Genomic DNA, 25,936 nt, shown 5'->3' with positions numbered 1-25,936 from the left:
TTGTTATGTCACACGTGTGTGTGCGTGGTGGCGGCTTATATCCTGCTCAGTGAGGTCACGGTCCAGAATCATATGTCTACCTACCTGTAAGTTTGTTTGGTGTGCTGCAATGGCTTCCAACTGTTTCTGGGGGGTGGGGGAAGGGCTCCATGCTGCTGAGGTGGGGGCCAGGTTGCAATGTGGGAGTAGTGGTACAGGCCTCCCACACCTAGACACCATCACTGTGAAGATGGCTATCTATCTGTAAGTTTGATGAGGGTGATGAAATGGCTTCTAACTGCTTCTGGGTGAGTTGGGGGAGGGCTCCAGCCTGCTGAGGGGGGGCCGGGAACATGGTGGGAGTAGTGGCACAGGCCTCCCACCCACAAATACCCTCACTGTGAAGATGGCTACCTACCTGTAAGTTTGATGTGGGTTGTGTAATGGCTGACACATGCTTCTGGGTGGGGTGGGGGGAGGGATCCATCTTGCTATGATGTGGGACAGGGGGCATGGTGGGAATAGTGGTGCAGGCCTCTCACTCCCAGACACCCTCCCAGGGAAGATGGCTACCTACCTGTAAGTTTGTTTGGTGTACTGTGATAGCTTCCAACTGCTTCTGGGTGGGGGATTGCTCCATCCTGCTCAGGTGTGGGACAGAGGGAATGGTGGGAGTAGTAGTGCAGGCCTCCCACACCCAGACACCCTCACTGTGAAGATGGCTACCTACCTGTTAGTTTAATAAGGGTAATGTAATGGCTTCCAACTGCTTCTGGTTGGGGTGGGGGGAGGGCTCCAGCCTGCTGAGGTAGGAGCCAAGGTGCATGGTGGGAGTAGTGGTGCAGGACTCCCACACCCAGACACCCTCACTGTGAAGATGGCTACCTACCTGTAAGTTTGATGAGGGTGTTGTAATGGCTTCCAACTGCTTCTGGGTGGGGGGGGGCTCCATCCTGCTGAGGGGGGCAGGGTGCATGGTGGGAGTAGTGGTACAGGCCTTCCACCTACAAACACCCTCACTGTGAAGATGGCTACCTACCTTTAAGTTTGTTTGGTGTACTGCAATGGCTTCCAACTGCTTCTGGGTGGGGGAGTGCTGCATCCTGCTCAGGTGTGGGACAGAGGGAACGGTGGGAGTGGTAGTGCAGGCCTCCCACACCCAGACACCCTCACTGTGAAGATGGCTACCTACCTGTTAGTTTGATGAGGGTGGTGTAATGGCTTCCAACTGCTTCTGGGTGGGATGGGGGAGGGCTCCATCCTGCCGAGGTGGGGGCCAAGGTGCATGGTGGGATTAGTGGTGCAGGCCTCCCACCCCAAGACACCCTCCCAGGAAAGATGGCTACCTACAGTAAGTTTGTTTGGTGTACTGTGATGGCTTCCAATTGCTTCTGGGTGGGGGAGTACTCCATCCTGCTCAGGTGTGGGAAAGAGGGAATGGTGGGAGTAGTAGTGCAGGCCTCCCAACCACAAACACCTTCCCAGGGAAGATGGCTACCTACCTGTAAGTTTGATGAGGGTAATGTAATGCCTGTCAGATGCTTCTGGGTGGGGTGGGTGGAGGGCTCTATCTTGCTGATGCTGTGGGATAAGGGGGCCTGGTGGGAGTTGTAGTGCTGTCTGCCTGTACACATGCCCCCATGGTAATGTTGGGAGCTACGTTTGAGGTGAATGGGAGTGGGTGAATGTTGGATATGTGAAACATGTTTTTGTGAGTGTGTGGTGCAGATGGATGGAATTTGTCCTCGGTGGTGTAGCTTTGTAGTTGTGCAAGACAGTATATAGCACAGTGGTGGAAGTCATTTGTTTGTACTTACCAGCCTCCACTCCCCGGCTACTCCTGTGAGACTCTCTGGATGCAGTATGGCAAGCACCTTCTCCTCCCATGGTGTGAATGGTTTTGGTGGAATGGGAGGGCCACCGCCAGTCCTCTGAGCCAGCAAACGGTTCTTGCTCCTCCTCTCCTTGACCTCCCTCTTTAGATCATGCCACCACTTCATGATCTCCTTTTTGATCTTGGGGTGGTCCCTACTGCATTGACCCTTTGGACTATCCTTGCCCAAACGTGTGTCCTTGTGGCTAATGGTGTCTGTTGGACCAGGCTACCAAAAAGCTGTGGTTCCACTCTGACTATCTCATCTAACATGACTGTCAACTCACTCTCTGTGAATTTGGGCATTTTCTGTGTGGCCATGGTGTGTGGTGTGCAAAGTGGTTGTGGTTGCAGGAGTGTGAGTGGTGGTTGTGGTTGTGATGTGTATGGTGTGTGTTGTGCAGGGGGTTAGTTGTGCAGGTGTGGAAGTGGTGGTGGTACTATGTGTGGTGTGGCTAGTGATGTTGTGTCCTTTGCCTCTCCTGTCAGCTGGGGTATGTGTCCCATCTCTCATGGAGTATTGCAAAGGATTGTGGCCAGGGAAGGGGCTGGTGTTATACTCAGCTATGTGGGTGTATCCAATTGGGGTATTGCAGTCAGGTGTGTTGTCCTGGGATTTGTATGTTTCATATTGCCATGTGGTTGTGTCATTGGGGTGTGTTTTGTGTATTTGGGGGTCATGGCTAGTTTTCTGTGCGCACTTTTTGGCCTTCTTGTGTTTTTTTTGCTTCGTCCGCCATATTTTTTACGGATCGTCCGTAGCGGTGGCTGTGCTTCAGCTCTTCCGCTGGCTCTCCCATTCATCCCATTGTGCAAATGAGGCGGTCGGAGAAGGCGGAACGTACCGCGGGACTGTCAGGGATATCCTAATTTGTCCGTGCGGTGTCTCCGCCGTACTTGCGGCGGGTTGGTGTTTTTCCGCAGCGACTCCGACCGCCGCAGACGGATTTTGGCCATCTCCGCCCGCCATGGGCGTTTTTTCTTGGCCCGTTCCACCGCGGTCGGTGTTTTTTGGCAGATGATCCTAATTTGGCCGCCTGTTTGCCCACGGTGCCGGCGGGCGGTTGTTTTCCACTTTCATGGTGGTCTGGGTGGTTTTCCGGCCACCATCTTAATAGGCCCCCAAGTGTCTGTGTGGGTGTATAAGTAGCTGTGTGAGTGACTTGACCACAAAGGAACCACACCTGCCCTTTTATTCAACAAGAGTTCATAGTTTTGCACAAAATATCTACCCAAGTTGAGTACTTTCTACTGGTTAATTAGTAAGTGCTACCTCCTTCGGTAAATATCTAGTATGTATTCTCTACTGCAGCTGTGCAATGGAGCATGAGGAAATGTCACCTGTGACTTTGTGTGCGTTTTGGCAATGTGATTGTTCCTGGTGCGTCTTTTAATCCAGAAATGTGTGGTAACATGAAAACTGCTGTAGAGAAGAAAAGAAGACAACAAAGAGGTACATCTCCCCCAAACAAGGGTCTATCCTCTTAACTATATGAAGTAAATGCTTCTTTGTTTGTTGAACATGTCCTCATATTCCATGGCATCAAGACCACACCAACAGTGGTAAACACACTGTGGGAGGCAGTTGTTAAGCTGTCCATCATCCTGGTAAAAGGTAAGAAGAACTTTACATACTACTAAGGTTGGCGGGGCCAAATGGGTGAAGCTTTCAAGTGATTTGTACATTTGCATACTCAGAGTAATTGAAAGGGAGAACAATGGATTCTGCTCTCGAAAGGAAAGGACAAGAAAGAATCCACTCGTTACAGTCACATACAGATTGTGATACAATAGATCATTGATGCAGTCACCTCCACAAAGGATTTCAGATAGCTTTTCAATTAGGAATTTACAAGGAAACACACTTGCTTTGCCTTTACCAAGCCCAGGAGTTAGAATAATGTGTCCTTTACAGAAGGGGAGCTTCAACTGGGGCACCTGCTATGTTTATATATGTAACTGCCTTAAATTGAGCTTTAATTTATGTGAAATGTGCATTAGAACCAAAACAGCCATACCAAAACTCAATAGGGAAGTGGACCTGCGCGGCCTCATTTCTGGGCCAATATTGGCCTCGGGTGCACCATCCCCTGGAGCCCAGCTGAAATTTAATAGGGAGGGGAGCCAGGTGGCCCCCCACCCTGGCCCGATTTCAGCCCGGGTATCCTATCCTAGGGGCGCCGCCTTAATTGAATGGGGAGGAGGGCTGCAGGGGCTCCCATACCCGGCATAAACTCCATCCAGCAGGGCCCAGCCATGTCTCCCTGGTATGCTATGGGACTGCGGCGGAAGCCTCAAAGCTCCTGCCATCCCAGTCAGCTCCCCACTTCCTGCTGGGGCCGGCATTACTCTTGCACACAGGGAGCTGCTGGTAATGCAGCTCCCTGCATGCAAGAGGAATCGTTTCATCTCTTTTACTGCACACATTTCTGCGGTCAGGGAAAGAGATGAAACCTCTGCTTTCAGCAAGCATGAGCAGTGTGACTGCTCCCTCTTGCTGGTAGAGGAGTATTTGCTTTTTGTTGGTGGGAGCCATCAGCAACTGCCAAGCAAAAGAAGCAGCTATCTCCAAAGGGAGGGCACCTCCAGAGATAGCAGGAGCGGCTCTAAGGGTGCCGGCCCCCAGGGCCATAATTGGCTGCAGGAGGGGGGCCATGCAGCCCCCGTCCTTTGCAGTACATGGGTCAGCTCCATGGGGGTGGTGGTGCCCAGGGCCATATATGGACAAGAAGGGGCGCCAAGTGCCCCCCCAATTTTTTACAAAAGTAATTGGTCCCAGGAAGTTGGTGGTCTCTGCAGGGGCACTGGGGCTCCCCCTGCGGCCCCCAACAAAATACACTGGCTACCATGGGTGGGACCAGGGCACCCACTTTGACTGGCCAGGCCCAAGGGATGGAGTCTCCAGGGCCGAAATGGGTGCAGGGAGGGGGGACGTGCCCCCCCCTTTCAGTGATAGGCCGGAGACAGGGATGGGGTCCCTGGGCTGGAATAGACCCGGGGAGGAGGCCCCCCTCCCAACTTAATAATTAAATAAGCCCCATGGGCTGAGGCTAATCCCCCACATGCATGGTCAAAAGCAATGCGAGGCAGTGGTTGGATTAACGTATAATAATTCAATATTACTTTACGTTGAAAAAAAAAGAAACTCGCTGAACAAATCAAAGGTTACAGGGATGTTATAGTTAGGAAATAGAATAAAAAAAACTTTGAAATTCACTGTAAACAAAGGTTATTGAGACGTTATAGTTAGGTTTACATTTTACACAGATAAAACCATAGAAATTCAGCAGCTATAGTTAGGGTTACCTGAAGAAACTATAACTCGTGCCCTAAGGTAACAATGACCCATATGCACAAAATTCAGAAATTGCGATTCCCGAATAGCAAACTCATGGAAATCGCTATTTTGGAACTGCAAAATAGAATGCATGTGTCAAGAATTGGTACCTGAGTCTGGTGAATCCACTGGAGCAGAAGGGCTGAAGTTCTGTTGGTGTATAGTTCCCAACTCCCCGACACCTCTGAACCAGAATACTCTCTGAACTCAGAAACAGGGGGGAAAGGGGAATGGGAAAATAACAAGAGAGACTGCCACTTTGGTGCCTTCGCTGCTATCCTTCAGGGGAATATCTGCACCTGTAATGACAAGCACAGATTACTACGTCCTGAACCCCTCAGAGAACCTAATAAATAAACATCACATTAAACATCTCATTTACCTGTCTGATAGTGGATTTAGCCTCTCTCTATTCTGTTAGAAATCTAATGCAACACTTTCTTTCTGGAGTTCAGTAAATAAACATTTGAATTGTCCTGTTGATTTAATCCAAATGATTAAACTGTCTTTCGCCTTCCTTTTTTAGGTATTCCTACTGAAATGGATGTAGCCTTTGAGGTTGGTAAGTATAATATATATATATATATATATATATATATATTTCTACATACATTCAAGTTACGATGGTTGTAGAATTACTCTGCTTGCAGATATACTTTTGCAGTGGTTTTAAACACAGCAAATCTGGTAGTACACTCTTATTCAATAGTTCAGGCAAGAAACTAATGTAGAGGAGTTAGCAAGTAATACTCTTCTAAAACGAACTTTAAAGTCTTTGTTTGTCTCAGTCTTTTCCTTGGCTCTGGAGCACAGTGAGTCAATAATTAGAAATGTTGCCCCTTTTAATTATTGGCCATTCTGTCCTTCTTGTGATAAAAGATAAGCAGTCATTAGCTGAACTGTTCCATAAACTCAGTCTGAGCGCTACTCTTTAAATTAACTGGTATCCTTCTGAAGTAAACTGCCCCTATGGAAATGTCAGCGCATGGACTGGCGCTGAATTTAAACTACTTCAGGAAATAAATAACCTCACCAGCGGTAACTCGACTCTGCGATGCTTCAAAAGCCTCGAACTCCTCGCTGCTTACTGGAACTCAGGAAAAATTCAATTTACTGAAGAGAAAAATCTTGTCACTAAGGAGAGCAGTTCAGAACCAGCCTCCTCTGAAAATATGACAGTTGAAGTGCACAGAGCTGCTGAAGTGCACGAGTAAGAATAGAGCATCTGTCAGGCTGAAGGGAGGAAAAACACTAGAACGCTAACTCCCAGTGCCTGTCCTCCATGTTGGGTGTTCCCTGTCTGATGAAGTGTCTTGCCACCAATTCGGTCTATGTAAAGGGTGAAATCGCTAGCCTGGAAACCCTCCCAAACATGCGATCTGGACATTTTAGCACTGAACTAGGGAAAATCTGATCAGACCTGACCGTACCCCCCACCAAAACGCCCGCCCTGGGCTTCCGTGGGTAAGTATTATGGAATTCTTTCACTAATCCAGGGGCGTGGACATTAGTACTGGGTTCCCAGGATCTTTCTTCAGGACCAAATCCCTTCCAATCAATCAAGTAGAATAATTTTCCCTTTTTAATCTTGGAATCAATTATTCTCTTAACCTCAAACTCTTCTTCTGATTGCACCTGAATAGGAACGGGAGGACCAACCAATCTAAGATTTGGGGGGCTTCGCTTAATTAGAGAAACATGAAAGGTCGGGTGCACCTTAAACCTACTGGGAAGTTTAACTCGGACACTTACAGGATTCACCATCTTTACTACTGGAAATGGACCCACAAATTTTGGTTGAAACTTCCGATTTCCCCTCAACCGCATATGTCGAGGGGAAATCCAGGCTTGATCACTTGGTTCAAAAATTGGATTTTCTTTTAGACTCTTGTCTGCCTGTTTCCTACAAGATTCCTTGGCCTTAATTAAATACTCTGACGCCTTTTGATATGCCCCTTGCAATTTCTGAATTACCTCCTCAGCTGCCGGGACATCTTCCTCTACTTTTCCAAATAACATGTTAGGATGTCTCCCAGAATTCAAATAGAAGGGGGAGTAACCAGTAGCTGAATGGACTGAATTGTTGTAAGCAAATTCTGCTGTACCTAGCATCATGGGCCAATCACCCTCCTGATCCATTAAATACAGACGCAGGTATTGTTCCAAGTCTTGGTTTACTCTCTCAGTCTGTCCATCAGTTTCTGGATGAAAACTGGTGGACAAACGAGAATCCACACCTAATCCTTTCAAGAAAGATTTCCAAAATTGGGACGTAAATTGCAACCCTCGGTCGGTAATCACAATCTTTGGAATTCCGTGAAGTTTTACTATATGTTGAGTGAACAAGGTGGCCAATTGAGAAGCGTTAGGAAGGGCCTCTAAGGGAATAAAGTGGCTCATCTTTGAAAAATGATCCACTACCACCCAAATTGCAGAGTAGCCTTGACTGGAAGGTAAATCTACTATAAAATCAGCGGACACTGTATGCCAGGGATAAGGGGCTTCCGATAGGGGCATTAAAAGACCTTGGGGGGGCCTGTCGAGCCACCTTGCCTCTTACACATTGTTCACAAGATGCTACATACTGCCTCACCTGAGCTTCCATGTCTGGCCAACAAAATGATCGTTTCAAAAGTTCCAGTGTCTTCTTAACTCCCTTGTGGCCTGCCAATGGACTGTCATGAAACAATTGAATGATCTCCTTCCTTAAATCTTCATTTGGCACGAAGAGTTTTCCTTGAAAAAATGGTTTTCCATTCTTGACCTCTCGATCTGGACCTTCCAGTTTCCAAACTGCTAGATCTACATCAGGAAGGTTGGCTTTTATCTTGTCTTCCAATTCTGGGTAAACAATTGTACTCACAATTTTTTCTTCAGGAATTATATGACCTTCTTCTTTCTTTTCTTTTCCATCACCAGTATTCAAACGTGATAAAGCGTCCGCTTTCCCATTTACTGAACCAGGCTTGTAAGTCAGGACAAAATTATAATCCGCAAAAAAGAGCGACCATCTGAGTTGTCTTGGGGTAAGAGTTCTGGCGGATTTCAAAAACTGTAAATTTCGATGGTCGGTGAAAAGAGTTACTTCATGTTTAGCACCCAGGAGGTAATGCCTCCATTCTTGAAATGCATCTTTAACCACCAATAATTCTTTATCTGCAATGGAGTAATTTACTTGAGCAGCTGACAATTTACGAGAGCGATAGGCAACAGGGTGAAGTTGACCAGTATCCTTATTTTTCTGGGACAAAATCCCCCCAATGGCAAGATTTGAAGCATCAGCTTCTACATAAAAGGGTTACTTCAAATCTGGATGTTGCAAAACTGGTGCTGTGATGAAGGTTTCCTTTAATAAATGAAATGCCTCCTCAGTTTCCTTCGTCCAAATGAATCTTTCTTTCTTCCTGAGCAAATGTGTGATAGGACTAACCTTCTCAGAGAAGTTGTGAATAAATCTTCAGTAAAAATTCACGAAGCCCAAAAGACTTTGGATTTCCTTGACTGATTGTGGAGATGGCCAGTCCTTAATCGCTCTCACCTTTGCATCATCCATGGATAGCCCTTCAGGAGACAGGATGAATCCCAAAAACTCAACCCGGGTAGCATGGAACACACACTTCTCCAGTTTGACATACAGTTGCTATTCGAGTAAACGTTCCAAAATAGCTCGTACATGCCGAACGTGTTCTTCCATATTTTCAAAAAAAATGAGTATGTCATCTATATAGACCACGGCGAATCGATCCAGAAATTCTCGTAGGATATCATTTACAAAATGCTGGAATGCCGCCGGGGCATTACATAAACCGAAGGGCATGACTTGATGCTCAAACAGGCCAAAACGAGTCCAAAACGCTGTCTTCCACTCTTCACCTTCAGCCATTCAGACCAAGTGATAGGCCCCTCTCAGATCCAATTTGGTATAGACATGGGCATCTTTGACTTGATCCAATCGCTCACAAAACAACAACGCGTTTCAGCCGTAGGACGGCCTTTGTCAAGTTGTCTGTTGGTTCCACAAAGCCGATTTTAAAGCAAAATACGTCATCATAGACATAGAAGAAATGTATACATCGTAAATCTCATGTCTAATTCACCCTGAGGTACAATAAATCATGAATTTTAGCATAAATTCTTGATTTTGCAGAAAATATATATACATTTGGAGCAGAATCAGTTAATACTGTTATCAATTGCTTGTGCATAAAAATGAAAAAAAGACTATATAGTCCATCCAGGAAGCTACACAATCGTATGTAAATATCTGTTCAACAATTAAAATAATCAAATATATTTTACCCAATATAAAGCCATAATTAGTTTGGGAATACAATTACAACATTTCGACTTGAAAATAAAAATTTCTCCATTCGAGAACGGCATTGCGGACACATAAAGTTTGTTGAATACAAATAGAAAAAATGTGTGTAGTGCAGCAAGGGAAGGAGAGGACTGATGTGTGGAGGGATGTGTTTGTTGTATAATCAATATTTCCAAATCAAATCCCATTGGTAATCTGTGAAAATGATCGGATCCATAAACCCTAAATAGGGGAGGAGTAAGGGAAAATACCCTGAAATAGAGGACAAGTGCCCAATTTGTAAAATCACAGAGATCAATGCAGATCACAATGAGCGTATTGCAGAATAACTGGAATAATACAACCACAGAACAATGTCTGTGCTAACCCCACCATCAAAACAGTCACAAACCTGTGCATAATTATTCAAATCATACCAAATGTGAAAAATAAAATAATATGCAACGAATCAATATATTTACAAGATACAATGCATCTCAAAGTACCCATTCCAAATCACGTAATGAGCGTGATGAGAAAATAAAACCACATATATACATACATACAGAGGACATATCAAGGGTTATAGAAGGTCAGTTTGGATTAAAGACCAATATGGGTGTTAAGTTCTTCTTCCCTGTTCAGACCATAAGGAGCCCTGGTGTTCAGATCAATTATGTATCTTGATTCCAAGATACGTAAATGTTTTTCTCTGTCTCCCCCACGTATGTGCTTCAAGACTTTGTCTATTCCACAAAATTTTAACAGTGCATTGTTGCTGTTATGTGCCGTGTGGAAATGTCTCGCTACGGGATAATTAAAATCCAAATTGGTTATAGCCCTTAAATGTTCCAGGATGCGTTTTTTTAGTTGGAGTTTGGTACTTCCAACATAACGCATATTACAAGGACACTCCAGGAGGTATACCACATGATCTGAAGTGCACGTGATGAATTTCCTAATGGGTTTCTCCCTGCCTTCCTGCGTTTTATAGCTTCTGCAGCTTACGGTGTTCTTACACGCTTTGCAGGAATTGCATTTATGGAAACCCTCCCTGGCATGTAGCCAAGTTGGATTGGATTCCATGGGCTGGTAACTGCTTACCAATTTGTCTATAAGTGATGGTGGTCGTCTGTAGGTCATTGATGGAGTTTGTCCCACTTTGTCCCCAATAATAGGATCAGCTCTTATAAGACCCCAATGCTTGGTAAGCAGGGATTTTAATTTCCCGGATTTTACACTGTATGTGGTTATCATACGAGGACCAGAGGTGGGTTCCTCTTTGCTAGTTTGTTTGCTGCCGAAAAGAACCTCACTATGTGTGGTGGCTGCCAATTTGTCAGTTGCTTGTGTCAAGATTTTCTCTTTGTACCCCCGTTGTCTGAATCTATTCATCATGGTGTTTCTCTCCATGTTAAAACCTTCATCGGTATTACAGTTCCTACGAGCTCGTAGGATCTCCCCATAAGGAATACTTCTGATTAGAGAAGGGGGGTGGTGGCTGCGAGCATGTAAAAGTGCATTCCCCGATGTTTCCTTTCTGAAAAGGGCAGTGGTGAGTTTGTGATTGATGTCATCCACAGTGATTCTTACATCCAGGAAATCACATGTAGTTTTGCTGATGGAATGGGTGAAGCTCAAATTCAAGTTATTGATAGATAATGCCTCAATGAACTCCTGCGCTAGGTCTATACCTCCGTCCCAGATGATAAAAAGATCGTCTATGTACCTTAGCCAAAAGGGAACATGATTAGTGAATTTGTCAAATGTCTCACTCCAAACCACCTGCTCCTCCCACCACCCAAGAAAGAGGTTTGCCAAGCTTGGGGCAAAACAAGTGCCCATGGCGGTGCCTGTTTTTTGTCTATATAGTGTAGTATCGAATAAAAATATATTCTCTTGTAGACAAAAAAGCATCATCTCCCTCAACATTAAGGAATGATTCAACATCCCCAATGGTTGGCGTTGTAAATAATACATACAGGCCTCGACTCCCTTCAATTGGTCAATACACGTATACAATGAGCATACATCGAGTGAGATCATAGCAAAACCCTCCTCCCACCTAACATCATGAATGCGTTTTAGGAAGGCAGTGGTATCTTTACAATAAGATCTAAGAACTTTGACAAAAACAGCCAAAAAGTGATCCAAGAAAATCGATGTATTCTCAAGTAGACCATCGTTAGAAGATACAATAGGCCTTCCTGGTGGATTAGTCAGGCTTTTGTGCACCTTGGGCAATAGGTAGAAACATGGTACCTTGGGATTGTCCTTTTTAAGAAATTTGTATTCATCATCGTCCAGAAGGTCTTGTTGCCACCAGATCATAAGAAGATTGTGGTATCTTGATATTGTTTCATCATAATCTTTCCAACTAATAATTTCATAACAGTTTGTATCATTCAACTGTCGCAGGGCCTCATTTTTGTAATCCTCGGTGTTCATTAGGACAACATTGCCACCTTTATCAGATGGTTTTATGGTTATGGTGGGATCTTGCAGCAGGTTTTTTAGTGCTTGTCTTTGACCTTTTGTGAGATTGTCCCGGATGCGATAGTCATGATTGTCTCTCAGTCTCGTGAGTTCATACATCAATACTGAATGGAAAGATTCAATATTGTCATGTACCATGTTGGGATTGAATTTAGATTTCACTCTAAGGCCACTCCTACGTTTTGTATCAATTGAAAATCCCAAAGATTGTAGACGGACTTCCTCAGATTCATCATTGGGAAATGAGTTATTAGTCTCAAGTGCGTGAATTTCCAAAATATCACCTATGTCATTCATTGTGAAATTTGCAGATGACGACTGTGTGCCAATTACGTTGGTAGTACGTTCCTTGTTTCGTTTGGCAAGGAGATGTAATTTCATGAGTTTGAGTTTGCGTATATACAGGAAGAGATCAATTCTGGTATCTACAAAGTTCCAGTCACTCGTGGGGCAGAAGGAAAGACCTAATCTAAGAAGTGTTTCCTCATCCAAAGTTAAAGTACGTGTTGATACATTAATAATGGTTTTCTCACAAGGGTCCTTGTCATCTCTATTTGTGTACCAAAATTTTGTGCGGCCACCCCTTCTTGTTGTTCTCATTTTTTTGTTTTTGGTCTTCCTCTTGCCCTTCCACGACCTCTTCCTCTTCCTCTTCTCTCTCCCTCGAGGGGGCTCGTTTGATCTTTCTGTTGTTTGAGGATCTGAAACTCGTGTAAAAAAGTGAGCGGTCTTGTTCCCAAAGGGGATGGTGTGACTTGACGTTCGATATCCGAACTTAATTCAGAACATGAGTCGGTAGATACCGTGTCAGGTTTGTCTCTCAGAAGAAGTTGTCTATCCTTTTCTTTTTTTTCTTTTTCCACCCAATCGAATCGTTTGGCATAAGTTAGAATTCTGCCTTCAGCATAGTCTTTTTTGTCACGGAGGAATTTTCGATGTTTTTTGACTTTAATGCTGTCTTCATAGATTTTCAATCGTCCCTCCAGGGCTTTCAGAAACTCGATCACCACTTTCTCTTCCTTATGTTTGTCGATTTCGATCCTCAAAGCAGATAGTTCTTGTCTAGTTTTATCCAAATCGATTTTCGCATATTTGATTAACATCTCCAACATGCCCTTGCATGTTTTAGCCATGAACGAATGGAGAAATTTTTATTTTCAAGTCGAAATGTTGTAATTGTATTCCCAAACTAATTATGGCTTTAGATTGGGTAAAATATATTTGATTATTTTAATTGTTGAGCAGATATTTACATACGATTGTGTAGCTTCCTGGATGGACTATATAGTCTTTTTTTCATTTTTATGCACAAGCAATTGATAACAGAATTAACTGATTCTGCTCCAAATGTATATATATTTTCTGCAAAATCAAGAATTTATGCTAAAATTCATGATTTATTGTACCTCAGGGTGAATTAGACATGAGATTTACGATGTATACATTTCTTCTATGTCTATGATGACGTATTTTGCTTTAAAATCGGCTTTGTGGAACCAACAGACAACTTGACAAAGGCCGTCCTACGGCTGAAACGCGTTGTTGTTTTGTGAGCGATTAAATACACCTTAAAACACCAGGACGGTGTGCCGCCTCTTTCCTATCTGTGGATTGAATTGTACTCATTTTTGTGGTTGCCGCTACCACGGCAGGCACCGACGCTAATGTGCAGGCGTGCGGCGTTTAGCGGAGAAACTTTCTTACATATATATATATATATACATATATACATATATATATATATATATCTCTCCATATATTCAAGTTACGATGGTTGTAGAATTACTCTGCTTGCAGATATACTTTTGCAGGGGTTTTACACGCAGCAAATCTGGTAGTACACTCTTATTCAATAGTTCAGGCAAGAAACTAATGTAGAGGAGTTAGCAAGTAATACTCTTCTAAAACGAACTTTAAAGTCTTTGTTTGTCTCAGTCTTTTCCTTGGCTCTGGAGCACAGTGAGTCAATAATTAGAAATGTTGCCCCTTTTAATTATTGGCGATTCTGTCCTTCTTGTGATAAAAGATAAGCAGTCATTAGCTGGACTGTTTCATAAACTCAGTCTGAGCGCTACTCTTTAAATTAACTGATATCCTTCTGAGGAAAACAGCCCCTATGGAAATGTCAGCGCATGGACTAGCGCTGAATTTAAACTACTTCTGGAAATAAATAACCTCACCAGCGGTAACTCGACTCTGCGATGCTTCAAAAGCCTCGAACTCCTCGCTGCTTACTGGAACTCAGGAAAAATTCAATTTACTGAAGAGAAAAATCTTGTCACTGAGGAGAGCAGTTCAGAACCAGCCTCCACTGAAAATATGACAGTTGAAGTGCACAGAGCTGCTGAAGCGCGCAAGCAAGAACAGAGCGGCTGTCAGGCTGAAGGGAGGAAAAACACTAGAACGCTAACTCCCAGTGCCTGTCCTCCATGTTGGGTGTTCCCTGTCTGATGAAGCGTCTTGCCACCAATTCTCTCCATGTAAAGGGTGAAAGCGCTAACCTGGAAACCCTCCCAAACATACGATCTGGACATTTTAGCACTGAACTAGGGAAAATCTGATCAGACCTGACAGTATGTAACCTGCAATTTCCTAATGGTGATTCTTATGGATTCACTATTAGGAAATTGCTAAATTGCAATTTATTAATAGGAAATCACAATTTTGGATGTGGACCATTCTGGGAGCAGAATGATGATGTTGCATCTAAATGATGACTTGAGTCTTTCTTGCAGACAACATTTCTGTAATATCATTTCCAAAGGCTCTGAAAGCAGTTGGTATTGCAAGGGGCTGCTACCATTAAACCAATTAGCCTCACAAGGTTGTTTTCTGTCAGAATGTATGGTTCTTAAATAAATATATTTTTGCACATATAAGATCCATGACTTCCCATTGATTTTTTTGATGACACACACTGTGAATCTGTGATGTCATGCCCACTCTTGGGAGTCTTTGCAGGCCCTCATTTGTGTTGGGTTAGTCAAGGTACGTTTACAGGTGACTTGTTATCCTACGCAGACTGGTCATTTTACCAATCAAAGCCAGTTTTGACAATATGTTCCTTGTGTATCAACTTAGATTTGATACAGTACCGTGATTTTTGTAATGATCTAAGCAAACACCAGCCTGTGTCTGACAACTGTAAAACTGCCCTTTATTCCACAAACAATTTCTGTTTTTGATAATGATGCTGTAAAGAATGGGAAACTGTGATAATATTTGTGACCATTATTGTATGTTTTAGGTTTATTTATACCATATGAACGAATGTTTTAACTTGATTGTTATCAGATGTCATTGCTGATGTTTTTTATTTTTAAGTCATAAGCAATTAGTGCATGATTTGACTACATCGAATATTTATTGATTGATTGTCAAAAGACAGGTTGGCTTAAGGGTTGCACATACTATCAGCTGTGTGAGTACATAAATCCGTTATACCAATGTCCTCATTACGAGGTTCTGGGTAATCCAGATTCAGACAAAAACAAAAGGTACAGTTGAGTCACGATTACAAGATCCGTTGCAACTGTGCAGGTTAGTGGTATTTTACCCCTGCACTGCACTTGCTAAAAGCCCTGCTAAAAGCAAGTGAAGTCTGGTGTCTCTGTGTCAGATACCTTTGAAAATATGAAACACCTGTTGAAAGTGGCATCAGAATTGCTGACCTTCCCAGTGACTCCTCATTGCTAAAGGAAAACTCGGTGACTCTGCCCCCAGAGTGTAGCAAGAAAGGCTTAGGTGCCGATTACGATCTGGTAAAAAAATAGCCCGTACGACTCGTATCTGGTCTTTTTACCGTACGAATCGTACAAGTGCCGTACAAACTGGCAATCACGATTCGCATGGTAAAAAGTCCATACGAACCGCATTCGGAATATTTCCCCACACGTCCTCGGGTCGGAAAATGTGTCCGACACGTCCTCGGACGATTTACCTTACAAATGTGAAAAGTCAAGTCCGACCAAGGAATCAAGATCCTACCCGTGCGTCCGATCTCACAACCGTATGGTAAAAACACCGTCCGCACCGAACTCCCATTGCAACCATGGAGACATGTCCCCGCATACGCGCCCAACACTCCCCCCAGCACCCATACGTTCGAGTCGCACTCCCCGTTAATGTACACACCCCCCCCTGTATGTACACCCGTGTACGTGTCGAACCCCCACCCGTGCATGTACACCCCAGTACGTTCACGTCGTACCCCCACCCCTGTACGTGTCCTACCCCCGTGCATGTACACCCCAGTACGTTCAAGTCCTACCCCCACCCCTGTACGTGTCGTACCCCCGTGTATGTACACCCCAGTACGTCCGAGTCGTACCCCCACCCCTGTACGTGTCGTACCACCGTGCATGTACACCCCATTACGTTCGAGTCGTACCCCCACCCCTGTACGTGTCGAACCCCCACCCGTGCATGTACACCCCATTACGTTCGCGTCGTACCCCCACCCCTGTACGTGTCCTACCCCCGTGTATGTACATCCCAGTACGTCCGAGTCGTACCTCCACCCCTGTACATGTCCTACCCCCGTGTATGTACACCCCTGTACGTTCTCGTCATACCCACACCCCTGTACGTGTCGTACCACCGTGCATGTACACCCCTGTACGTTCGCGTCGTACCCACACCCCTGTACGTGTCGTACCACCGTGTATGTACACCCCAGTACGTCCGAGTCGTACCCCCACCCCTGTACGTGTCGTACCACCGTGCATGTACACCCCATTACGTTCGAGTCGCACCCCCACCCCTGTACGTGTCGAACCCCCACCGGTGCATGTACACCCCATTACATTCGCGTCGTACCCCCACCCCTGTACGTGTCCTACCCCCGTGTATGTACACCCCAGTACGTCCGAGTCGTACCCCCACCCCTGTACGTGTCCTACCCCCGTGTATGTACACCCCTGTACGTTCGTCGTACCCACACCCCTGTACGTGTCGTACCACCGTGCATGTACACCCCTGTACGTTCGCGTCGTACCCACACCCCTGTACGTGTCGTACCACCGTGTATGTACACCCCAGTACGTCCGAGTCGTACCCCCACCCCTGTACGTGTCGTACCACCGTGCATGTACACCCCATTACGTTCGAGTCGTACCCCCACCCCTGTACGTGTCGAACCCCCACCCGTGCATGTACACCCCTGTACGTTCTCGTCGTACCCACACCCCTGTACGTGTCATACCACCGTGCATGTACACCCCTGTACGTTCGCGTCGTACCCACACCCCTGTACGTGTCGTACCACCGTGTATGTACACCCCTGTACGTTCGCGTCGTACCCCCACCCCTGTACGTGTCGTACCACCGTGTATGTACACCCCAGTACGTCAGAGTCGCACCCACACCACAACCTCCTAAGTACGGAGCGCACCCCAGGCCCCAACATCACAACCGCAAGTACGAGTCGTACCAAGCCACACACAAGGACAGCACCGTACAACCAAATGGCCCATGTACACACTGTACACACGCTCAAAACGCACGTACACAACCAGGACAAACCAAAACAACACAAGAATACACCATTCGAATGCCACAAAGCCACTAAACATGTCCAACAACCACTAAAATAACACATTTACTGACCTGCAACTGCCAAAAACAAACAGAGGGCCAATACACCACCACTCCTTATAACACACCCACCCAAACTTCAAACACAGCCACACCCACCAATGGACCAATAAAAAGGGCCCACACACACAAACCATGAGCCTTTGCAACAGACTCACTGCTGCCAGACCCCACAGACAACCTACAGCACCAAACTACAAGCTTCACTACACCTTACACTTGCACACCTTCACACAACCACCTTCTCAAACACACCCTCATCACATTCACACACACACCTGCACAACCACACCCACAACCATCCACACACCCCCCCCACCATCCACACCCACACCCCTCACCATGCCCACTACCAAGAATCCAAAGTTCAGTAACCGAGAGTTGGAGGTCCTTGTCGATGAAATCCTCAGAGTCGAGCCACAGCTCTTTGGAACATTGGTCAGACAGACCAGCATTGCAGCAAAAACAGCCATGTGGCAGACCATCATCGATGCTGTGAATGCTGTTGGGGACACCAGAAGGACCAGGCAGGAATGCCAAGCCAGGTGGTACGATCTGCGGAGGAGGGTCCGAGCCAAGATGCTGGAGGAACACAACCAGGCCAACGCCACTGGAGGAGGGCCCTCCCGCAGACCCGTACACTACCAGCCCTGGGAGGAGAGGGTGATGGCCATACAGCCGGTGGAGGCAGTCGAAGGATTAGGAGGACTCCGAGACCCGGGTGAGTACACAAACAACGCACCTCACATGGGGGGAACGTCATCCACAACCAAAATCACTAACAGGCACGCAACCACCCCAAGCTATCGCATGATTCTGCCGCCACCATGCCCCATGCACCCAGCGGGACAATGTCAAGTCACAAGCCACAGAAGACACCAACACATGACACGGTAACCCGGATGGCAGGAGGGTGGGCCCCAAAATTCACATAGTGCAACTCAGAAGCAGACAACTATGCCCTCTGCCCATATGGCCTAGGTCACAGCCAGACAAACACTGTGTCCCCACACAGGAAAGACTCGCCAGCAAATGGCGGACGCCTTGCATCAACACATGGGGGTGAAGGCACTGTTTTGCACATGACAGCAGCTAATGAACAGCCAACATTGTGAAAGAGTGGCAGCACACACCACCACAGCAGCAGCGCAGAGACACACACTAAACCCAATGGGTGCCTGGAGATCAGAAACAAACTCACATCAACAAGCCAAGGGACATTCAAAGGACTGGAAAAAGTGTGTGTCCAGGAAGCTGGGCTGAGGTGACAGAGGGTGACACACAGAGGGAGGGAGAGGGGGACAGAGAGGGAGGGAGGGGGGAGAGAGAGGGAGGGAGAGGGGGAGAGAGAGGGAGGGAGAGGGGGACAGAGAGGGAGGGAGAGGGGGACAGAGAGGGAGGGAGGGGGAGAGAGAGGGAGGGAGAGGGGGACAGAGAGGGAGGGAGAGGGGGACAGAGAGGGAGGGAGACACAGGAAGACGGACAGAGGGAGGAGGCTGACACACAGAGGGAGGGAGAGGGGGACAGAGAGGGAGGGAGAGGGGGACAGAGAGGGAGGGAGACACAGGGAGAGCAAATCAGCCGTGTGGTGTGTGGGAATGTCTGCTCGTCAGCAGGTAGACTACGTGTATGTAGACAAGGGTGGCCAGTGCCAGAACCCCCCCTCTTCTCCATGGCAAAACACAGGGCCATGTCACAACCTGTTCACGAGCACAACGACAGCTACCTGCATTATATAAGTGTGTGGATCCACTCCATGTGCACATGTACAGTGCTACACGGAAGGCGCCAATGCATGGCTCGCCACACCTGCCCACTCCACTGCTGACTGCAGTCACACTTGACGCAGCAAGTAAGACTGTGCCACACATAGTTGAAGGGGCCAAAGTGGTGCCCAAGGGACACACCCATGCACAAGTGCACTGTGAGTGGAATGCAAGACAGATCCTAATTCCAAGAGGAAAAGTGCCAACTTTGAAACTGATGAAACATGGATGTTGCATGGACCAAAATTAACATTGTCTCTCTCACACACAGGTCAACGTCGTGGTTCACCCCCCAACACTGGGGGGGAAGACTCACAGGACCCGGATCTGCGGGAGCCCGATCCCACCGGCAGCGACGACTCTCACCACTCTGTGGACGACCCCGACCGACCTGGCCCCTCTGGTGTCCAACCACCTGCAGCGCCTGCGTCAGGTACAACTGTGCCAACCACCACCCCCACTCCTGCAACATCCCAGGAGACACCCAGGATCCCTGCCCCACCACCACAATGCAGCCAGGCTGGCCAGGAGGGACACGGTGTCCCGGGCACCCAGGAGGAGGCAGGCGACAACGCCAATGCCACCCCTCAGGGGTCCCGGAGACCCGATGTACCCACAAGGGCAGGCCAGGTGCAAGTGGGCAGGGGTGGTGGGAGTGGAGGACGGCGGAGGCGCGAGCCTGACCAGTTGGCTGGGGAACCGGTATTTTCCCATGTCCGTAACATCCTGGACACATACCGGCAGGACACCACGGGCCTGGCCCAGGTTGTATCCGTCCTCGAGGGGATCAAGACACAGCAGGCCCAGCAACATGCGGACCTACATGCCTGTCTACTGCAACACCAACGGAGGATGGAGGACGGACAGGCTGAGCTCGTGACGGCGTACAAGGGAATTCACGATACACTCCGTCGGATAGCCGACAACATGGCCGACCCTCCCTGTGCCAGAAGGCGGAGAACATCACCACCCACAGGGAGGGATCAGGAGGAGGAGGAGGAAACATCCGATGGAGCATCCCAGACGTCGTCACGGCCTGCTTCTGAGGGTCCCCGCAGGAGGGCGGGTCGTCCACGGAAAAGACCGTGAGGGTCGGCGCAACATCACCATCTCCCAGGACACCTGGCCTGGCACCTGGCCCACTGGAGCAACAGCATCACAGCATCAAGAGACATTCTCTGCCACATGGCCTTGCTGGTCACTGTCTGACCAATGTAGACAAAGACTGTGGCATGGACTCTGAGGACTTCCAATGGCAAGGACACCAATTCCCCTACTGAACTTTGGATTCCAAACTCCCGAAAAGCCCCTCACGTCATAAACCCCCCCCCCTAATAAAAATTCACACCATGAAGAGAAGATGCCTGCTGGTTGCATTATTACCTTACATGTGTGTTGTAAAGTCTAAACATGCCTGAGTTCTCTTTTGACTTCAACCATCCACACCCTGGGGCCCGAGTCTGGCACAGGACACACGGGCCACAGTGTATTAGGCAAGACAGACATGGAGCACCACACACACCCGTGATGGGCCCAACCAGCTGAGGGGGTGGCCGAACAACCGTGCTGACAGACACATTGAGTACAGCAACAGTCATGCGCAGAGGTCAGGGATCCAGTCCAGTGTCCTGGGGGGCACCCAGGTATGTGTAGACAGGTGGCAGAAACATGTCCTGCAAGCTTGAGTCAGGTGGATGCAGAGAATGGTGGCCTGGCCAACGTTGGATGCATGGGGATGGCACATGTCACAATACCCACACAGTCATGGACATCATGCATAATACACAGTCTCAGCTCACACACACAGCTTGCATCTTGCTACTCAACACATAGACACATAGGGCCCGATTCACAGAACTAACTTAAGACAAAATCCTAAACTTACTACCATTTTGGTATTCACAGAAGGCACTTACTCATTTTGGTATTCACAGAAGCCACTTACTCATTTCGGTATTCACAGAAGTTAGGATTCCTATCTTTAGGACTCCTAAATGCCTTCTGTGAATACCGAAAGTCTTAAAATTAGGATTTTTCTCAGTTTAGTAGTAGTATAGTTAGGACTCCTAACTTTAGGACTCCTAAATGCCTTCTGTGAATACCGAAAGTCTTAAAATTAGGATTTTTCTCAATTTAGTAGTCCTAAGTGTAGACTTAGGACTACTAAATTGAGAAAAATCCTAATTTTAAGACTTTCGGTATTCACAGAAGGCATTTAGGAGTCCTAAAGTTAGGAGTCCTAACTATACTACTACTAAACTGAGAAAAATCCTAATTTTAAGGCTTTCGGTATTCACAGAAGGCATTTAGGAGTCCTAAAGTTAGGAGTCCTACACTTAGGACTACTAAATTGAGAAAAATCCTAATTTTAAGACTTTCGGTATTCACAGAAGGCATTTAGGAGTCCTAAAGTTAGGAGTCCTAACTATACTACTACTAAACTGAGAAAAATCCTAATTTTAAGACTTTCGGTATTCACAGAAGGCATTTAGGAGTCCTAAAGTTAGGACTCCTAACTTCTGTGAATACCGAAATGAGTAAGTGCCTTCTGTGAATACCAAAATGAGTAAGTGCCTTCTGTGAATACCAAAATGGTAGTAAGTTTAGGATTTTGTCTTAAGTTAGTTCTGTGAATCGGGCCCATAGCCTCTATCAGGGGAAACCATGCCAAACATGCTGGATGCACCGTGGCAACACACCAGCATTGACTGAGAAGAGGCACCTTGGAGGCATAGGGACACCTTTATTAGTCATGTTTTCGGGATTGCAGAGGCAACTTGAAGTACACATGAACACTTCATGTGGAGTAACATGTGGGTCCAACACTGGCACCCCCCTTCTGCAGCACAAATGCGTGATCGCCATGGAACTGGCACACAATTGTCGGCCAACAGCTAAACACCCACAGCTGCTCACGGAGATCCTGCCATACACCATAGATCCGCTGATGTAGAAGTCCCACACCATGTCAAGCCAATGCTAACCGTATGTGAGCGAGGGCAGTGTTACACACATTGATGCCATCATCACAATCCACTATCCCATCACTGATGACTGTCAACAAGTGTGACCATCTATTCAGGTGTACCCAGCTGCATGTTATGTGTACCATGGTGATGCTACATGTCTGCAGAGGAACCAAACATCAACAGGGGCAGTGTGCATACATCGTGAACAACTGCCACACCCAATACACCCCTGATGCATCCCTTACCCTATGGAGACTCCCAAACGTGTCCGTGCCTGTAACGCTGAGTCAGCCCACAATGACGTGTCCATGAGGAATAGCAGTGCCACAACAATGCAACCAGCAGACGGCATGCGCAAGTACCTGGGGAAGAGAGACACACAAGAAGTCAGCCACAAAAATCACAGCCATTTGCATGTGCATTTACTCGACACATGTATGGATGACAACATGCTAGGTCACAATTATGACTGGGCAAATACAACCATCACTGGCACCATCACTCCAGTGACACACCCACACACACCTCTGACTCACGTGCCATACATGCAGGTGGAGACACACATCACAACACATGCCACACGGGGACCAATGCGTGCACACTCAGACACTGGTACTCACCACTAAGCAAAGAAGTCGCGTATGAGCCGAGTCCGGATGTCCTCTTGCGGCTCCACATCCTCCACATCACTAGCCCCATTGCCAAGACCTTCGTCCTCCACGGGTGGATGGTCCTCGTCATCTTGATCCAGGATGAGTGGCACAGCTTTCTCAACTGCCATGTTGTGCAGCATGCAGCAGACCATGAAGATTTTGCAGACCTTTGCAGGGGCATATGGGAGCGCGCCGCCGGTCTTGTGGAGGCACCGAAATCGGCTCTTCAGCAGGCCAAACGTCCTCTCTATCACTCTCCTTGTCCGGCCATGGGCGGTGTTGTAGCGGAGCTGGGCCGGCGTGATGGGGTTGCGGAGAGGTGTGAGCAGCCATGGCATGTTGGGATAGCCAGCGTCCCCTACATGGGAAGCACATGGACATCGTTAGAAGTGGTGAAGCGGTCGTGCTGGTAGGCTATGCAAAATACAGGACAGACAGACTGTACCCACCAACAACACATGCTCGTTCGTTGCGCAGCTGCATCATCATTTCAGGCATCCTGCTACGCCTCATGATGTAGGCATCGTGTGCTGATCCTGGAAAACGAGCACAGACATGTGAAATCACCATGTTGGACAGACACACCACAAGGGCATTGATGGAGTGGTAGTGCTTCCGATTGCGGTACGCTACCTCCCGTGAGTGTGGTGGTACCAAAGCTACATGTGTCCCATCTATGGACCCAATGATATGGGGCATCCCTCCCAGGGCATAGAATCCACGCTTGACCACAGTCATCTGTTCAGGGGTTGGGAACTTGATGAAGTCATCCAGGTGAATCAACATGGCCTCTAAGAAATCATGCAGCACACGGCAGAACATGCTCTGGGACATGCCACCAACATGAGCTATGGTATTTTGAAAGGTACCCGTGGCTAGAAAATGTAGGGCTGCCATTACCTTCAGCTTGGGTGTCAGTGCCGTAGGATACCTGTGCAGCGGTTGCAGGTGTGGTGCCAGTCTCGCCGTCAACTCCAGAATCAACCGTCGTGGGAAGCCGTAGCACCGAATCCGATCATTCTCCCGCATGGCAGCCAAGTCCGGCATTGCTCGGGGAAGAGGCGGCGCCCTGCAGTAATTTGGAAGTGACAAGGAAGAGTGAGTGCACCACAACAACAAATCATTTGTACTGCGCACATGTTATTCTGTCTATACACATATGCTACATACAGAGTGAGGTATGTGCCACATGCCCTGGACACGTATGCCTGCCAGGTGACACTCCTACCAAGAGCCAGCTACACACGGAGATTGAGAACCTCCCCATGCCATGCCATGGGATTAGCTGTGTCCCAGTGCAAGTGAACAGCCAGACGCAAGACAGGAGTGACATACACCCACACATCAGCAGAAGTAGGAGGCCGATTGCAGAGACTGGTAGCGGAACACTAGAGCCACAGGTCACATTACATTACACTAGGACAGCCCACACACCTTGCCATGAAGGTACACATGTCATGACTCACCACACATGCATTGAGAGGATGCAGACATGTCCTTGTCACGCTACTCCGTGTCCCATGCATACATGCGCACCTCACATCCGAAACCACATGTGGCATGGTGTGCGGAACAGTGTGCGATGTCAATCTACACACAGACACATGTTGGTTGCTGCAACAGCTGCAGCTTTTGAGGGTGCTCCAACATCAACCAAATGGGAAGCCCCCACACATACATGACATAGTCACATCGTGCACCGTGGGTAGTGACAAGTCAGGTGTGGTAACCCCTGTAACGGGCATCAGGGGACACTTCCGTGAGTTGGTGTCCGTGCCATGCCAGTGTCGGTCATCCCAAGTGTGCAGTACGACATGCACACATGTCAAAGGAGTCAAGGGCATGCCTGGCACACATTGCACCGTCACACATTACATCTGTACACATCTCATCATACATCTGGTGCCTACTCGACTCTGGAGTAATGTGCCACATCACAGCCTGTCACACCTGTGCCCCACACATGTAGTAATGCACAGACAATGCCTTGATGTCCATTCATGGACAAGTATGTCCATCCATGGACAAGTATGTCCGCCCTATTCCTTCCTGTGTGCTGCCTGTCACCACTGTGATGTGTGAAAACCATTACTGCTGCTAAGAGGGCCTGTGTACATTCCCATATCACTATGGGAGTGCTGCCGTATGTGTACCCATCGTGATGGCGAGCGTACAGGCATGTGTACGGTCCGTACCACTACGAGTACGCATACGCAAGAACCCCCATAGTGGTACGGGCCGTACACATGCCTGTACTCTCCGTATCACTATGGGTGTCCTCGCGTATGCGTACACGTAGTTGTACGGGCCGTACACACGCCTGTACTCTCCCTATCACTATGGGTGTCCTCGCGTATGCGTACACGTAGTTGTACGGGCCGTACACACGCCTGTACTCTCCCTATCACTATGGGTGTCCTCGCGTATGCGTACACGTAGTTGTACGGGCCGTACACACGCCTGTACTCTCCCTATCACTATGGGTGTCCTCGCGTATGCGTACACGTAGTGATAGTGAGCGTACAGGCGTGTGTACGGCCCGTACCACTACGAGTACGCATACGCGAGATCACCCATAGTGATAGTGAGCGTACAGGCGTGTGTACGGCCTGTACCACTACGAGTACGCATACGCGAGATCACCCATAGTGATGGTGAGCATACAGGCGTGTGTACGGCCCGTACCACTACGAGTACGCATACGCGAGATCACCCATAGTGACAGTGAACATAGGCACGCGTGTACGGGCCGTTGCTATGCATTTGGGGTGCCCTAGGGCCCCGGAACGCACCGTACCTATGTGTGAAGCTCCAAATTACATAGGGGACACATGAGGGACAAGTATTAAGGCGTACATGCATGCTGGTTGTCATGGAGACCAAGTTCAAATTTAGATTTTGTTCAGGAAGGTGCACAGCAGAAGTCAGTTGGAATGAATCTACATTGTTGCAATGTGTTTGTGGGGCT

Source organism: Triturus cristatus, chromosome 5_2 (assembly GCF_964204655.1).
Source record: "Triturus cristatus chromosome 5_2, aTriCri1.1, whole genome shotgun sequence".
In the NCBI taxonomy this organism is placed as follows: Eukaryota; Metazoa; Chordata; class Amphibia; order Caudata; family Salamandridae; genus Triturus; species Triturus cristatus.
Note: the sequence above shows the minus strand (reverse complement) of the source record.